The sequence below is a fragment of the Schistocerca americana genome, chromosome 1 (genome assembly GCF_021461395.2).
Source record: "Schistocerca americana isolate TAMUIC-IGC-003095 chromosome 1, iqSchAmer2.1, whole genome shotgun sequence".
In the NCBI taxonomy this organism is placed as follows: domain Eukaryota; kingdom Metazoa; phylum Arthropoda; class Insecta; order Orthoptera; family Acrididae; genus Schistocerca; species Schistocerca americana.
This window is the reverse complement of record NC_060119.1, coordinates 897,871,506-897,890,382: the sequence shown is the minus strand read 5'-3', so window position 1 is coordinate 897,890,382 and position 18,877 is coordinate 897,871,506. Positions and strand designations below refer to the sequence as shown.

Sequence of the window (18,877 nt, the reverse complement as noted above, 5' to 3'; positions counted from 1 at the left end):
GGTCATCGGTCTCATCGGATTAGGGAAGGATGGGGAAGGAAGTCGGCCGTGCCCTTTCAAAGGAACCATCCCGGCATTTGCCTGGAGTGATTTAGGGAAATCACGGAAAACCTAAATCAGGATGGCCGGACGCGGGATTGAACCGTCGTCCTCCCGAATGCGAGTCCAGTGCCTAACCACTGCGCCACCTCGCTCGGTGAAAGCCGTACATACATCGTTCCATGTGCTCTTCTTACATGTTTCAAATTGTTAAGGATGAGCCCTAATTGTTGATTTTTTAGGCAAGCACAATTTATAATCGAAAAGTATTTGTTCTCCCGATCTGGATACAAAATTAACACAATTACTTAAATGTGCCACGGATTTTCATCAGTTGTATAGCTAGAATCCAGTTACTTGATCTAGTTTAAAACAATGAACCAACAAAAGTAGCACTTCATGCAAACTCAGTAAATAAACAACAAGTAACACCATATTCGTACTCAATTCTTTACGCTAATCGCGCTCACCCCGGCGTAGTCACACACCTACATGACCCAAGCTCGTAGAACATGGCTTCCGTGGGGGTGCGGCGTAATTTTAGTCACAAGTAGTAGGTGCCTAATGAGCCATTAACGGACTCTAAAGAAATCAACCAAAGTTAAAGAATCCGCTAACGTTTTTAAAGTTATCTTAAAAGTTAATCCATTACTCGAAAAGTTAAGGTGCATGAACACCCGTGCGACTTCCGCTGTCCACTAGGCGCATGCGGCCGTTGCACGTAGAGGCAAGGAAGCGCATGCAGCAGCGCTAAGTTACGCATGCCTCTGATGTATGCGCACCGGCTCCCGTGCGCAGGCGCAGGAGTGCGGGAGGCACGTGCAACAGTCGTGCGCATGTCCGCAAGTTCTCTCCGTTTATTTGTCTGTTTGTAAATGACAGATGAATGAGTCAATTTCTTGCACGTGTTTGTGTTAGCACCATGGCTGATTGAGCTAATGAGAACCAAATCTATTTGTGGAGTATTATTGTTCCTTTCCATGTTTGCAGTTCGTCAACTCTGCCGATCATAAAGAAAAAATTAAGAGAAATCGTTGCCAACGGTCCCTGACAAATAAGTATAACATGCAAACAACGTACGCCATTTGTACGCCAGACAACGTGGCTCACTCGGTAGCGTTGGAGAATGGTTAATGGGTAATCAATGGATCATTGATTCAGACATTGCCAAGGTCTTTTTTATTTCATATTTCTTAAACTTAATTCGAATACATGTACCATTTAAATGTAAAATTCATCTCTTCTTGTTTCTAATTACATACTACATGGAAAATTCCAGACTTCAATGCAAAACAACTTCTTAACTACCGATATTTTTTAGAATATTGTTAATAAATAGATACTTTCGAAATAAACATTTTGATTAAAAATCTTTTATATGATAAAGATAACTGAGAATATATATTTGTGATGCGCATTTTTCGTAAAAGTAGTTCAAAAAATGGTTCAAATGGCTCTGAGCACTATAGGACTTAATATCTGAGGTCATCAGTCCCCTAGAACTTAGAACTACTCAATCCTAACTAACCTAAGGACATCACACACATCCATGCTCGAGGCAGGATTCGAACCTGCGACCGTAGCAGTCGCGCGGCTCCAGACTGAAGCGCCTAGAACCGCTCGTCCACTGCGGCCGGCCCCGTAAAAGTAGTGATTAGATATATGTTACTCAGCAAATATTTGATGGATGTTATATAAAATGATGTTAGTATTCGAACTGAATGAAAAAAAATATCCCACTTAAAAACTTTGAAGTTTCTTCCATTGACTAAAAACTCTTTTTCGGTGTTTTGAACTGTTTACGAAATGCGATGGATGATCTGAATAATTCACTATAGCCTTACCGTTGAGTGCGTGGGTGGAAGTGTGATACATGAAATCATTTTCTCATGATTGCAGAAGGATATAGCCTTTCTCTGAAGTCTAAAGAAAAATGCAATATATCAACTACATTTGACACAAGCAACATATGATGAAAATGCACCAAACGCAAACTCATAGTGACCCCTATTTTTCACTGCAAACTATTCGAATTTCGTATGGTGATATACGTAATCCGTCAATACGGCGAGAACTATGACCATTAACGAAAAGACATGTAGTTCTTCTTGATGCTGCTACATACAGCCATAAGTAACAGAAGAATCAAAAGTTTGCACCCGGTAGTTTCCGTAATATTGTTTGAGAAGGATTGCTGAATAGTCGATGTGCGTGCGCCATCGTTTTGCCAGAGTAGCGTGGCGATGTGGGCGAAGAATCTGGGTGGGAGTGGGATCACTCATGCGCACAAGCTGAGAAAGATGCATGCGCATACACGCGTGCCTCTACTTGCGTGTTGGGCAAGCACAGCCGCACGGCGATGAGCCGCAAGATGCACAGGTGTACACGCCCCTTTAACTTTGTTATTTAACGATCAACGGATTAACGGTCCCAGGCTGCCACGAAATTGGTCGTGTATAGGGTCCTTCAGCTATGCAAGTGCCACAGACACTGGTCGTGTGTCGAACCCAGTGTTGTAGATGACTGCAAGCGACGAGGCTCGAACCCGCGGCCGTTGCGCCGCGCTCACAGCGGACCAATGAGCGCGCGGCTGCCCCCTCCCCTGGGCGCAGCGATCGCCTGAGTGGCGTCGCGGGAAGGATTGTTGTGCGGCAGGTTCAGTTACACCGGCACAGCTGACGCGAAGGCTCGCCGCGCTACACGTCTCTCTGCGCGCACTCCAGTCCGAGCCGCCAGCTACACTCTCGCTACAATACGTAAGTCACACGCGCAATTTGCACGTTGTCAACAGCATCGACCGGACATCCAGCTGTCGGTGCGGTGATGTCCCTCATCCATGCTGTGAGACTGCTGTTGTGTATTTACAGATGTGCTATTATAGGTCTAGAACCTGGGATCACTGTGTGGCGATGTGCCTGTACTGAGAAACGCATCCCTACGCTGCTTTGCTAACGACAATCGTGTTTTATCTTGTGCAACAGGTTAACGTATCTGTGTAGTTCTTCGGCTGGGGAATGTGAATTTACGTTTCAAACCATGCTATAATACGAGGGTTGGAACTTTAATAGTGGCAACTATTTATTTACAGCTCGTACAAAATAAATACGTGTTTAAAAGTTTTACTGACCATCAAAGTAGTCACCAGCATTGTGTGTAGCCCGTTGACACTGATGTGGAAGTCGTATGATCCCCTTAGAAGTGCCAGTTGTGTTGACAGTTCGAGCGGCGCTGTCTATTCCCCGACGAATTTGTAGCAGTTCTGAAGCGAATGCCGTGAAGTGTTTCCTTCAGTTTGGATATAGACTTAAGAGGGCTTAAGTCAGGGGAGTGCAGTAGGTAGTACAGCACTTAGCAGCCCCATCAGTCAAACAAATCAGTAACAGCTTGCACTGTACGTGCTTGAGCATTGTCCTGAAAAATGATGGCCAGGTCCTGCGGAAAGTGTCATCACTTCCGTCTCTAAGCTAGTCGTAGGTTGTGTTCCAAAAGTGAACAGCATAGCGACAGAAGTGATGACACTTTCTGCAGGACCTGATCATCATTTTGCAGGACAATGCTCAAGCACGTACAGTGCAAGCCGTTACTGATTTGTTTGACTGATGGGGCTGCTAAGTGCTATACCACCTACTGCACTACCCTGACTTAAGCACTCGTGAGTTCAACTCGATTTCTAAACTGAAGGAAACACTTTACGGCATTCCCTTCAGAACTGCTACAAATTCGTCGGGAAATAGACAGCGCTGCTCGAACTGTCAACACAACTGGCACTGCTAAGGGAATCATACGACTTCCACATCACTGTCAACGGGCTACACACAATGCTGGTGACTATTTTTAATGTCAATATAACTTTTAAACACGTATTTATTTTGTACGAGCTGTAAATAAACAGTTGCCACTATTAAAGTTCCAACCCTCGTATTTGGCTCAACAAGCTCAAGTGTCGCAATGAGAAGTATTACAAAGTGAGGAGGACATGTTCGCTTATCATATCATAATCAAACATTTCATATTCACTCATGAATAGAGGCCTCCGTACGTCTAGACACATTACAATCTTCAGGCTGCTGACCTACAACTTGCTCTTGGATGTTGTCTAAGGACATAGACCTGTCTTGCTGGAGGCTGTTTTTTAGATATCTGCTTACGTTGTCAAGCAGTGAACTTCCTTGCTCCTTAGGCCATCAATTCGCGACTGTTTGCTCCACCCACTACTATTTCACCAATCTCTCTCAATTGCTTGCTATCCAAACTCAGTTTTTGAAAGGCAGTAATCTTCCATGTCTTACAACCAAACGTCAAAACCTGAAATACACACTGGTTATGAACATTGACAACGCACTCAAAGAAATTTGTGTGTAAACGACCTATGTTGACAAGCTTAATCGGCTACACCTTCTCTAGCTTTTCCGGCAGGAGTGCAGTTACTGCACTGTTAATGGTACCGTTCACATTGGCAAGAGAAAATACTCTGACAGCTACAGTTTTAAGATTTTGGTGCTCATAGCCTTCGATCGCCAATGAGTTCGGTTCGAACCCGACCCTTCAGTCTCATAGCAAACATGACAGACTGATTATGAGTAGAAGATACGAGAATATTAAATCTGCGAAACAGTGATTTCCTGCACTGTTGAAACTACTGCCCAGAGATCTTCTGTTTGGAGTTAATTGATTTAGTGAGATTAGATTCGTGATGTTTGAATACAGGATATACTACAGTCTGTATTATTTCGATGACATACCCCTTAAACACGTATTCACTGCACGTATTTTCGTTGTCTCATCTGAGTCTTAATCCGTATACAAGTCCGAGTAAAGGCACATTTAAATCCAACAACCACGTCCCTGATTCGAGGCAGCAAACTCGGCTTTTGGAGCCCCGCAGAAATTAAAGTTACCTTTTCCCAATCTGTATCGACTGGCCGTAAACAGTTGACAACCCTCATAACGAACGCTTTAGACCAGAACTTATTTCCGCAAGGTAATGAGATTCCGGGAACCAGCTTTTTCTACTCTCTCTCGTCGCCGGTACTTGGTGCACGAGGTGTTCTAGCACAAAGTCAGTTGAGCTGTCATGTACTGGCAATAATCAAGACTACAAAAACAATAATAAAATGTGTTCACGTTGGCTTTTGTGGGCTTAGATATGCAGTCACAAATATTACAGCCCAAATAAACTCTAGAACAAAGTGTCATTCCATACAATATTGTGTAAATATCAACAGGGTAACCTAACATGTTTGCTTGAACAAGAAGGTTCAGTATTATATAACATGCCTTCGACCTGTTTTTTTATCATAGATTAAAAGGACGAATTAGTACCTGAATAAAGGAAAGCTCTTAAAGAATTTTGTTATTTGGTAAAATCTGAGTCTTTAAAATTGTAATAATAGGTTTTTCTGCATTATCGTACAAAAAAATGCTGAACGGAATATTTTTACGATATTTTAATTTTTGGTCCGCTATAAAGCAGCTGCAAGCTGAGCTTGGCGTGAAAGCTGCAACGATGGCAGAAAAAAAAATTGTGGGCTTGAGATCCGCTTGTTTGCATGAGTAATAAAGTGCTCATTGTATGCAAAACGGTTACAGGCGAGTAAGATCGGTTCTCGCGGGCTTGCGGTGTTCCATCTCGCGCACCGGGCTGGGATTGACATTTAGCATCATGTCGGCTTCGTTCACTGGCAGTGAACAGTTTTGACACACACCCGTTGAAATAATTTTATGAAACCTTAGTGTGATACTGAGCTACCGTACTAGGCTTTCGTTCTCTTGGATTGCACAAATCCAGCAGCGTGCAATGGCCAGTTGAGTAATATTAAATTGAAGCGTTAGGCACGCTAGCGTCGCACCGCTGACGGAAGCTTTCACCGGCATCGCCTGCTAGATAGCGGAGGGCAGTCGGCGTCCTGTTTACATCGCTGTACGGGAGAATTTCTATTTTCGTGAGTTCGGCTAATGGTGTTTAGCCCATGATGACACAAACTGGGCAGCGGCAGCAGCAGCAGCAGCAGAAACAGTTCTAGTTACACCTAGGAAATACATCTTGCTAACATTTATACACTATCTCAACCATCGACGTTTAAGATTGACTTTTGTTGGCTCTTATCTGATACGAAAAACAAGAGATTCTGAAGGACATTATTCTACCGGAATGTTATTTTATTCTGCACTACTGCTTCTAGTACTGTCTTCGATACGTGCCCATAAAGACCTCTCAACACCGGAAATGTTACACAGCAGTTTTTATTGACAATTCGCAGTAGACGTAAGTCTGTCTTACCCTGGTATGAAGTCACCCAGGCTTAACAAAGAACAGATTTCGACATAAAACAAATTTTACAACCACTGTATCCTGAATTGAGTAAAAATATTACGAAAATATAACACAGGATACACAGGTACTGCACACGCACACAAAAATATTTAGACATGAAGTACATATGAATGTTTCACATTCTGCTGCGTGGGAATATAGTCAGTTGTGCTTTAGTCTTCCCCTGGCATGCTAAGTACCAATAGCATTATATTAGCAGCGCAGGAAGCTGTAACGGGGTCTTGGAACTGTTGACGAATTCCGACAGGATTTTATACTTTCTATGTCGTTGGACTGTGACAACGTTTGGAGGCTGCTTGGGAACTGATGACAGAGCCCGAAGATTACTTCAAAGTATGTTTGTGGTAAGTGATCCGAGGACATTGCAGAAATGTGTGGTTTCGATCTTCTTCCTCTCTGCTGATCCCATAGAAATGTTTGTTCAACTTCCGATGACTAAATTTCAGCTGTGCGAAAAGTGTCGTGAAGCTTATCGATGTTTTTAATTGTATCACTGTGCTCTCTGAATCATAGGATGAATCAATGCGTAGTGCCTGCCTTTGATATTAGATGTCCTCGAAATGCTCATGCCAACTTCACTACTGTTTATAGATGCCTTTGAAAATGGGCCCCGCATGAAAATAGTGCAGAATAAAAATACAGCTCGCTGGAATGGTGTCCAACCAGAAGAATGACAAGAGATTCTCATTGGAGAATCTCACAGCGTTCAAGATACATACATAGCTGTTGAAGAAACATTCGAAAAACGGGCTAGGCGAAAATTTCCAGTGACGGATAGATTCCAGAATGAATCTTTCACTCTTTAGCGGAATATGCACTGATTTGAGATTCACAGATTAAAATAGTGTGCTGTACCGGGACGTTTTGGTCTTTATTTCGATGTTTCTTCGTAGATTTTTTGTTAGTGGTCGAATGACGACATTCAAATTCTACGGATGAGAACATTTATTACAGAGGGTGGCTAGTCCCCTGACCGAACGTGCGGAGCTGCCTTGCAGGCTGGGCTATCCAAGCATGACTCACGACCTGCCCCCATAGATGTACTTCCATCAGTACGTATGCTTCTGAAACTTAACAGAAGTTTTCTTGTAAACTTCGCTCGATTCGCACTAGTAGAAGAAATAACATGTGACGAAATGGTTTAGCCGCAATCTAGACATTTGTTTCCAGAATAAATCCGTAACCTCTTAGCGGTACCCACTTTTAATTTAACAGGAAGTTTCAAAACAGCCCTGACTTTGCTGCAGACCGAACGACGCAGTAATCTTCTGCGCTTTACCTAACCTATTTCTCCGCAATATCCTGTCGTCCAGAAGAGTTTTCGTGAAGTTTGGAGGGTAGGAGATGAGCTGCTGGTGGAAGTAAAGCTGTGAGGACGGGCCGTGAGATGCTCCTGGATACGTCACTCAGCAGAGCATTTGCCCACGAAATGAAAAGGTTACGGGTTATAACAATTCCGGCAAGCCACGTAGCTTTAATCGGGCGAAGCTTATCAGTGGATGAATTTCTGATCCCTGCTAAAAGTATAGAACGCATAATGGACAGAAACAGTCTGAAAAGCTTGTAAGGGTGTTACAGAGCAGGTCTTGCTGAGAAATAATTAAGAAAAAGTTAGATACGTTGCGTCGTTTCCGATTTAATTAGCACTTAATTGTTCGGGCTTAGGAAACTAAAGGATATCTTTTGTTGACACAGTCTCTGGCGGGTCGCTTGAATTTGGGGGCGCAACGCCTTGACTGGCCAACTTCAGCGCTAATGACTCGGAAACGGCGCAACGTATCGATTTTTTTAACGCTTATTTCTCAGCAAAAGGTACCTTGCAACATTTTTAGCTTTCCAGAGTCTCTGACCACTGTGTGTAAACACTATGTCAATGTATTTTCCTGTGCAACCAGGGAAGACATAACCTGTCGGGCAGGACTGTTAAGAGCGCATAAAGTTACTAAAGCAGTCTAAATACTTCAATTTTCAGAAAAAGTACATACTGAGGAACAGTACACCTACGATGGTCGTAACTGTAAGGCTAATTTTTTTTGTAGTACAGGAGAGAACATTGATGTGGTTTCCATAAATTGTCATAACATATGGGTCAAGAAAATGCCTGGCGGAAGGATGTGGCACTGTGGCTTCTCCATTCTGATGGAGTGTGGTAACTACTTCGCCAATCCTGGTTTTCGAGGGAAACATAAATCCAATTCTGGGTGATTTCGTCATGATTTTCCAACAAAGCCATGACGCATTTTTTGTTTCGTTCCTCTCAGCTGAAATGCCTTTTGAATACCACCTTCCTTCAGATACAGACTATGAGAGTGCTTCATACCGAATGGTAACAGTATTTCATGGAAGCTGCTACGTAACTTAGCAGGGAACAAACGGAAACGATGTAGTTACTGCTGCCGCCACTTCTATGGCACGAAGAACGGCATTGTTCCTTAACGATAGCGTGGTTTTAGCTGTACGAAATAATGAAGCTGTAATCCGGGACTCGTTTCCGCGTTGCGCTTTGTATTACAAAGCAGTGTAGATGCGTCGAAGGTACGGCGCTGTTTATCACCGGTTGGTAATGTCTGGTTAGACACAGGACAGTGTTTGTCCGCCGATCAGTATTGTATTCTGGTTTTCCAATTCCTCGTGGTAACTTGATATTAGATGTCAGACGTAACTGCTCCATATGACGCAGCTATTGTCCAGTGAATCAATCGGAAGTCTCGTTATTCAGAATTTTATATTTGGAATCTATTCACATGATTTTAATACCGAAAGAAATCTGTTAAATTTACAACTCAAATGAAAACGCCTTCCTGTTTGACGACACGTCCGCTGTTTGCGTGTCGATGAACATTAGACGAAATAACACGAACATCCAGTCCACGACGAAGAAAATCTCTAATCCTCCCGGGAATCGAACCCGGAACCCCACGATCTATTAGACCACGCGTTGGTAGTTTTCTAAAGAGGTTATGAATAAAGAGTTAACAATTTTTATTTGCCAGTACATATGATATTAAATTGTCATATGCAGCAAAGCTTAGTTCCTCCTGCCAGACAAGAAATAGATTTGGTAATAAAGTACCAATCTCAAAGGACTCACCCATCTACAAAATGAGCACAGAACGGATTTAAACTAACTTTAACTTGAATAACCCAAGAGTAGCCGTCGATGGTACAAGTTTAATATCCTTCATGGAAAACTGTCGAAATTTGGTTTCTTTTCTGATTATATACTGTTTAAAATGATATCTTCTGTGGCAGAATTTGACGGATTACATCCAAAACTCCGAAGAGATCCATCCAGCTGGTAGCATGCGTACTAAGAGGCGAGGAAAAGTTGATTTTGTTTCCAATTGTCACTAAGGAACATAATAGCACTCAGTCTTCAGGCCACGAGTGGCCTACCGGGACCATCCGACCGCCGTATCATCCTCAGAGGAGGATGCGGATAGGAGGGCTGTGGGGTCAGCACACCGCCCTCCGGGTCGTTATGATGGTATTCTTGACCGAAGCCACTACTATTTGGTCGAGTAGCTCCTCAATTGGTATCACGAGGCTGAGTGCACCTCGAAAAATGGCAACAGCGGATGGCGGCCTGGATGGTGCCGACCATGCCCGACAACGCTTAACTTCAGTGATCTCACGGGAACCGGTGTATCCACTGCGGCAAGGCCGTTGCCCAAGGAACGTAATAGCCCCAGATAGATTTCGATCGTAAATTTTACTTGCAGTTACTCTGTGCCTATGATGAATTTTAAGAAATTCTGACAAAGTTAAAAGATTCAATTCTGACACCTCTAATCAATCAGTTTGCCAGTCTTATCAATAATACATAGTATCACATGGTTCCTCAAAGTAAAGCAGCCGGGCGACGTGGCGCGGCGGTTGCTACATTCGAACTTCGGTCTGCCATTCTGGTTTAGGTTTCTCGTGCTTCCCGTGACTGAGGTGGTGGAGTGGTTCATTGAGCGTAGCCACTGGTGGACGCATTCCCCATCCCTCTCCGGTCGGAGCTTGCACTAGGTGTCCACAGGATGCTAACTTCCTCCAGAAATAAATGTTAAATTTAGATAGAAGTTTTAGATGCTATGTGGAAGTGACAAACATATATTTCAAATTAAGATAGCTCTTTTCATAGATTCAACATGTAGCAACTTAATAAATACAGGATAAGGCAACTTTCAGTATCGAGACTGCAGGTATTCTAGTATATTAAAAGATGCAATATAAATTTACAAGTGTGGGATACATTATATTAAGCATTCTTGTGAGGAACAAAATAAATCGTAAAGTGGGTGAAGGTGTAGAACAGCGAATCCTAACTCTTTTAGAGAACGCATAATTAACTGGAATATCTTCAGCGAAATGAATGGAAAATTTACGGTAGAAAGTAAAGAAATATTTCCTGCAGGAAGGATGGAAGGATGGCTGGTTCAAATGGCTCTGAGCACTATGGGACTCAACTACTGAGGTCATTAGTCCCCTAGAACTTAGAACTAGTTAAACCTAACTAACCTAAAGACATCACGAACATCCATGCCCGAGGCAGGATTCGAACCTGCGACCGTAGCGGTCTTGCGGTTCCAGACTGCAGCGCCTTTAACCGCACGGCCACTTCGGCCGGGATGGAAGGATGGAAGGATGGAAGGATGGAAGGAATTAGGTTTAACGTCCCGTCGACATCGAGGTCATCAGAGACATAGCACAAGCTCTGATTGTGTCAAGGATGGGGAAGGAAATCGGCCGTGCCATTTCAAAGGAACCATCCCGGCACTTGCCTGGAGCAACTTAGGGAAGTCAAGGAAAACCTATATCTGGTTGCCCTACGCGGGTTTGAACCGTCGTCCTCGCGAAAGAGTCCGATATGCTGACCAGTGCGCCACCTCGCTCGGTTTGTTTCCTGCAGATGCTAGCGTAGTTAACAATGAATTCTTGCACTGCATTTGTTAATGTCTTAGCCCAAATATCCCAACACAGTATGCTGAAATCAGAATCAATCAATCAACACGAGAACTAATTCTACCTGAACGTTTGGCTTCGTATCGTTTTATATTTAACTGCGTAGTTTAATCTGTGAGATTAATTCAATGTCATGCGACTTTTTGCCTACATTATTTACGTGCCTTATTATGAATTTAAACACGTCCAAGGTGAAGCACGAGACTTTTGTGAAAATGAAACTAAGTTTCCTTATATATCCAGCGATAATGTTTTCATTCCTGAAATGACTCCAGACCATTACGAAACTGTCAGTTCCTTGAATAATTTATCGTACTGTTGTAAAATTTTGTCCTTAAGGCATTTTAAGGTTCTGTTAGATCTTTCATTTTGTAAATACGGTACTTGATACCGATTTAAGACCGAAATTGTTGAATGTCAACAATAAACCAAGCAGTTGCTTTTCAGGCTGTCTGCAGTCATTTCAAAAATTTCCAGCAACTGTGGATCCATATTCAAAGAAAATCATAAACAATACTTCACTTCTTCAAACATTACTATTGAGCAAATGAGACATGGACAATTGTTTGTATATATGGAGAACGTGGGTGCTCCTATTATGCATTCGTAAGAGAATCTGACTAAGCACTTGCTTCTTATGAACGCTACTTATTCCAAATAAAGCATTTGAGCCGGCCGGAGTGGCCGAGCGGTTCTAGGCGCTACAGTCTGGAACCGCGCGACCGCTACGGTTGCAGGCTCGAATCCTGCCTCGGGCATGGATGTGTGTGATGTCCTTAGGTTAGTTAGGTTTAAGTAGTTCTAAGTTCTAGGGGACTTATGACCTCAGATGTTGAGTCCCATAGTGCTCAGAGCCATTTGAACCATTTTGAAAGCACTTGATTCTGTATCCTAGAACGTGATAAAACCAGCCGCATATTTGAAAAAGTACTGTGTATTGTCGCATCTTCATTGAGTCGACGGCGTGACGCAGCTTTTTTAATAACTTTGGACAGCTGGGTTAATTTCCTGTATCGACTCTCGCCTAAGATTTGAAAGATGCCACAATGCTGATTTCTTAATTGACGCTGGTATTTGCAAAGAAGCTCTGTCGACCCTCCAGGGTAGCCGAAAGCACTAACGCGCTGCTTCCTGGACTCGGGTAGGCGCACCGGCCCCGGATCGAATCCGCCTGGCGGATTGACGACGAGAGCCGGTGTGCCTGCCAGCCTGGATGTGGTTTTTAGGCGGTTTTCCACATCCCGCTCGGAGAAAACCGGGCTGGTCCCCACGTTCCGCCTCAGTTACACAGCTCGCACCCATCTGCACACATTCACTCTATTTCATGGATTCCACTAGACACGGACACTTGAGGTACACTAATTCCGTCGGGGGAGGGGGGGGGGGTGGCGGCAGGAAGGGCATCCGGCCACCACTTAACCTTAACATGCAAATTCGATTAACCATGGCCGATCCTGCGCAGCTGCGGGACAAGGCGCAAGCGATAGAATAGAATTGATTCTCACTTTTGACCTTAATGTCTTCTTTTTGATGACCTTATCCCGTTTCACCACGGGATCAGCCTGTTAGTCTGGGTTTGGTGACTGAAGTGTAGTGTGTGACCGGATGGCATTCGTCTCGTCACCCTCCTCCTCCCACCCCACCCTTCTCTGGGACAGAATTCCTATGCCACATCTGTCTGCGTCTAATGTTATCACTTGTGAAAGTGTGCGTACAGTTTCTAAATGTTGGCGAATCGTGTGACTGAGGCGGCTCGTAGGTACCAGCGCGGTATTCACGGATGTGGCAAACGCCTGAATACCACATCCAGGCTAACTAGCATAACGGCCCTCGTTGTTAATCCGACGGTCGTATTCATTACGGAGATGATGATCCTCCCAGAATCTCAGAAGCCAGGTTTTAACGCGCGCACTACACGGGCAGGTCTCATGTTCGATCTTAGATTATATTCGAGTAACCCGTCAGAGACATTAGGAACATTAAACCGTAATTTTATACTTTTTCGCTTCCTGAATGATGCAAAATAACGAAACTTGAGAAGGAATCGTAGAATCCATTTATTGTTAAAATCCACAGTAGGTTAACAAAATTGTTCCATTAATTTATAAACATTGATTTGCATAGCCCCGTGAACCAACACAGCGCTACTATTTAGAAAACAGAGTGTTAATGAGAAGAGTCACCTAGAGCAGAAAAGATAGAGGGATTGAAGAAAGCAAGGTGCTATCCAACAACGTACAGTTTTTAAAAATAATGGAGATTACCATTAATGATGAAAGGACTTAAGTGAAATAATACTAGACGTAAGTAGCAATTGTTCACGATTGTTTTGTCTGTACATGATTGAGGGTAATACACGAGACTCCATGTATGGGGGCACTGCAGCAGCTACAGTTCTCGCCGTAGGACTCGAGAACGTGGCCTTCTTACCTCTGTCAGGTGTTCACACTGGTTTACATGTACTTGGCACTTACACCCAAACCTCCAGATGCCAGTCAGATTGGCATCAAAAGTTGTATATCGACAGATCATCCTAAGCTTCGCTATACTTTGTGCTCTTATCCGGGAGAACGTGCGTAAGCGGCAAGTAGTAACACTCGAAGAACGGAACGCAAGAAAAACATCACCGTGAGCGTCTGTCGTGAAGAATTCCCGCGGGGGAATCAGTAGAGCGTTAATTTGTCGTACAAGGGGTCCCAGGTTCGAGTCGTGGTTGTGCCAGTTTTTGTACTGTAGTAAACAATGTTTTATTGGCAGTCCGCTCTCGCTTCGTTTATTTGAAAGTAGCAAACTTAGAGAGTACATTTGTAGTTTCACAGAATGTACGTAAACAACTGGAACAGAAGAATAAAAAGCAATTGCATCACACAACCACCTTCACATGCATGTGACGCAGCATGTGAAGATTGTTGTGTGTGGACGGGTTACTCCTGTAACCGAAATTGCATATCTGAAGATGATTCTAGAGGAACCGAAATCGGTCATGTAAATAAACATTTTTGCAATCAAGACGGATTATAATTAACATTGTATAACCAGTGATTGCGGTTTCCCATAAGACAGTGTCTGTTTTTGAAAAGGTCAGTGCAAGGAAATTATCTCCTATGGTGCTGGGTCTAAAACGACTCAGTGACGTTAGCGATTACCGAGGTTTAAGTTCTGTTCCTCTCAGAAGAGTAAAAACTTCTGTATTTCTTTCTTGAAATGTGTCTATAATCGCTCAGAACAGCACATGCTTCTGCCACATACGTCACACGAATTGAAAGTTCTTAAAGTGTCGGTCTCACTGTGTTACTTGACAGATATTGTCTGTGTTGCTAGCTTCTAGCAAGTACGAGGCGTATTGCAAAAGTAAGGTCCGTGTTGCCATTAAAAAAGCCCAGGAGAAAAGGTTTCTATTGACTAATATTTTAATGCATACTGTCCGAAGCTCGTGGTCTAGTGGCTAGCGTTGCTGCCCCTGGATCACGGGGTCATGGGTTCGATTCCCGGCCGGGTTGGGGATTTTCTCTGTCCGGGGACTGCGTGTTTGTGTTGTCCTCATCATTTCATCATCATAACAACAATTCGTGATAGTGGCTAGATTGGCCTGCGTAAAAAATTGGAGTGTGAAAAAATTGGGACTGTACGGGCGCTGATGGCCGCGTAGTTGAACACCACATCAACCAAACATCATCATTAATGCATACCATATCTACTTTACTCTTCGACGTAACCGGCTTTCACGTTTATACGCTTTCTGTAACGCTGCACCAGCTCTTATAACCCACAAACATAGAAGTCTGCCGTCGGGGAATTGAACGTATTGGTAATGCCATTCTTTCTTGAGATCATCATAGTTTTGAAATCTTTGTTCACCCAGCCACTTTTTCAAATGCAAGAAGAGGAAATTACAGCTTTGTGAAAGATAGGTATTGAACGGAAGGTGACAAAAAGTTCACAACGAAAAATCTTGAATCTTCTCCTTGGTTTTATCAGCGATATGAGGGTGTGTGTCGTCGTGGAGGAGGGCAGTGCCGAACGACGGTTGCCGCGGCGTCTAATTTGGGTCGCACGTATGTTTGCTTAGCGTTTCACAGCACAAATCAGCTGTAATTGTTGACCCACGGTCCGTGAAATCAATCGGAAGAACACCATTTTCGTCCCAAAGTACGGTAGCCATCCTTTATCGATTCGAGGAAGGATGTTGCTTAAACTTTCTTGGTTTGGATGAACTTGAATGGCCGTCTTGTAGTGACTGTTGTTTATGTTCTGCGTTGGTGTAACACAGCCACGTCTCGTCGTCCTGAACAATGTGTGAGAACGCATCATCTCTGTCTCGGCTGCAGCGCTCCAAAAACGGAGGTGAGTTGAGCGTTCTTAGTGCTAATCAGTGACAATTTTTGGAACCTACCTCGCACAATGTGATATACGAGGTGCATTCAAGTTCTAAGGCCTCCGATTTTTTTTTCTAATTAACTACTCACCCGAAATCGATGAAACTGGCGTTACTTCTCGACGTAATCGCCCTCAGACGTACACATTTTTCACAACACTGACGTCATGATTCCATGGCAGCGGCGAAGGCTTCTTTAGTAGTCTGTTTTGACCACTGGAAAATCGCTGAGGCAATAGCAGCAGCGGCTGGTGAATGTGCGGCTACGGAGAGTGTCTTTCATTGTTGGAAAAAGCCAAAAGTCACTAGGAGCCAGGTCAGGTGAGTAGGGAGCATGAGGAATCACTTCAAAGTTGTTATCACGAAGAAACTGTTGTGTAACGTTTGCTCGGTGTGCGGGTGCGTTTCTTGGTGAAACAGCACACGCGCAGCCCTTCCCGGACGTTTTTGTTGCAGTGCAGGAAGGAATTTGTTCTTCAAAACATTTTCGTAGGATGCACCTGTTACCGTAGTGCCCTTCGGAACGCAATGGGTAAGGATTACGCCCTCGCTGTCCCAGAACATGGACACCATCATTTTTTCAGCACTGGCGGGTACCCGAAATTTTTTTGGTGGCGGTGAATCTGTGTGCTTCCATTGAGCTGACTGGCGCTTTGTTTCTGGATTGAAAAATGGCATCGACGTCTCATCCATTGTCACAACCGACGAAAAGAAAGTCCCATTCATGCTGTCGTTGCGCGTCAATATTGCTTGGCAACATGCCACACGGGCAGCCATGTGGTCGTCCGTCAGCATTCGTGGCACCCACCTGGATGACACTTTTCGCATTTTCAGGTCGTCATGCAGGATTGTGTGCACAGAACCCACAGAAATGCCAACTCTGGAGGCGATCTGTTCAACAGTTATTCGGCGATCCCCCAAAACAATTCTCTCCACTTTCTCAATCATGTCGTCAGACCGGCTTGTGCAAGCCCAAGGTTGTTTCGGTTTGTAGTCACACGATATTCTGCCTTCGTTAAACTGTCACACCCACGAATGCACTTTCGACACATCCATAACTCCATCACCACATGTCTCCTTCAACTGTCGATGAGTTTCAATTGGTTTCACACCACGCAAATTCAGAAAACGAATGATTGCACGCTGTTCAAGTAAGAAAAACGTCGCCATTTTAAGTATTTAAAACAGTTCTCATTCTCGCCGCTGGCGGTAAAATTCCATCTGCCGTACGATGCTGCCATCTCTGGGACGTATTGACAATGAACGCAGCCTCATTTTAAAACAATGCGCATGTTTCTATCTCTTTCCAGTCCGGAGAAAAAGAATCGGAGGCCTTACAACTTGAATGCACCTCGTACAAGTTGGTCAGTGACAGTCTTGTAAATTGAGGTTACAGCAACATTTTGGAATGTTGGATCACTTCGAAGTTTTCGGTTCACTTGATCAACGATGTGATCGGTCTGAATACTAGACCTGCCACTGCACTGTTCACCGTGAACATTTGTTAATTCTCGACACCATTCTCGAACATGCTTGTCACTCATTAATCAGGTTCATACACCAGGCATAACTCAAGACAGATTTCAGTAGCTGAAGACCCTTTTTACAGCAAAAAACATCACCTTGCGGACTCCACAACTAGCGGGATCTAAGATGGTCTCAGCCATTGCGATCTGCTCTCGCCGACTCGAAAACGACTACTGCATCAAATCAGCACTGCAGTAGTTTCACAAAGGGTCTGTAGACAGTGGTGCATGCGTGAAACTTGTTCACTTAAATATTGACCACCAGACCTTAATTTTGGAATGGGACTCGGACATTGATGCGAGAAGTGGGAGAAAGAGGCTGAGCGAGGGGAAGATCTGGAAGCGTCAGTGTGTTGAGTAGGTCCCGCTGACGCGAGGCGCTGTAGCCCCCGGCCTGATGGATTGCGCCGCGGCGCAGTCAGCTGTGGAGCCGGTCGTCCAGTATGTGGGTCGGTCGGCGGGGTTTGAAAGTTGGCCTCCGGCGGGGCGGGTCGCGGCGACCTGCCGCTGCCGCTGCTGCTGCCACGGGCAGTACGTGTGCAATTGGGGCAGTCCCCGGCGCAGCAGGCTGAGCCGAGCCGAGCCGGAACAGAGCCGCCGGTTCTAAGTGCTGCAAGCGCTTCGGAGGTTTCACAGCCCTACTGTAGCCCAGAACTGAAGTCAGCACTTCAGTCTCCTTTGTTCCCCGTTTTTTTTGCACAATGTTGAAATGTAAGTTAGATGCGATGTGATCTGGTGCGTGTGAAACTAACCAACTGGTACACACAATGAACATCAGAATACACGGTGTAGATCACGAGATGTATGCGCAGTAGCAGCGCCCGCTGACGTCAGAGTGAACCCAGCCCGCACTCAGTAGTCCTAAACTGCTGTAACGTATTGTTGTAATTGCGTTTATGGCGTAGTGAATTTTTATTAGTGGCTGGCAATTGAGCACAAAGTCGCGCCGTAATTATTGATGTATTGAGGGATTTTTAGAGTAACTTTTTAAATGAAGAATAATGGTTTGCTGCGCGATCTTCAGTTGTACTAACCACACCAGGCAAGTTAGGAATCAAGTTTCATATATTTCCCAAAAACAATGCGACGACATGAAAATGGATAAATGCTTGTAAACGGGTCTCCTTTGGATATCCAGAATCACACACTAACATAGTGAGTGAGGTACATATAGGTATGGCTGGGGAAATACCCGCTGATTATATAACAACTCCTAACTGCTTCGACAAGCCTTACAATATAATAACTGGAAGTAGGGAGCAGTGGGAAAAAACTGTTCGACACTGTACGGGGGACATCATTTGGTTCACCGATGGGTCGAAAACAGATCAAGGCGTTGGGGCAAGGATCTACAGGGTTCAGCCAACACTGGCCTCTGTATTCCAAGCCGAAATTACTGCAATCAGGGCATGTGTGGAGGAGAATATGAGTAGGTGCTACAATGACCATAGCATCTACATCTATTCAGACAGCCAGGCAGCCCTGAAATCATTGGCAGCTCCTGCAACAAGATCTAAGATTGTTGCAGATTGCCACAGGGCTCTGGTGGAGCTAGGGGAAGCAATAGGGTGTACCTAGTGTGGGTCCCTGGCCACTCAGGGATCTGTGGCAATGAACAAGCCGATAGATTGGCTAGGATCGGGGCAACAACTC

At 44.3% G+C, this 18,877-nt stretch overlaps 1 protein-coding gene across 1 annotated transcript in view; it reads left to right on the top strand.

Moving 5' to 3' along the window:
• The first annotated feature begins 2,678 nt into the window (after positions 1-2,678).
• The window catches only part of LOC124547440 (major facilitator superfamily domain-containing protein 6-like), a 323,248-nt gene continuing 307,049 nt past the window's right edge, over positions 2,679-18,877 (top strand). The window contains exon 1 of the mRNA XM_047125105.1: positions 2,679-2,795. The gene's annotated coding sequence lies outside the window, so the exon portion shown is untranslated. The remainder of the gene's footprint in view (positions 2,796-18,877) is intronic.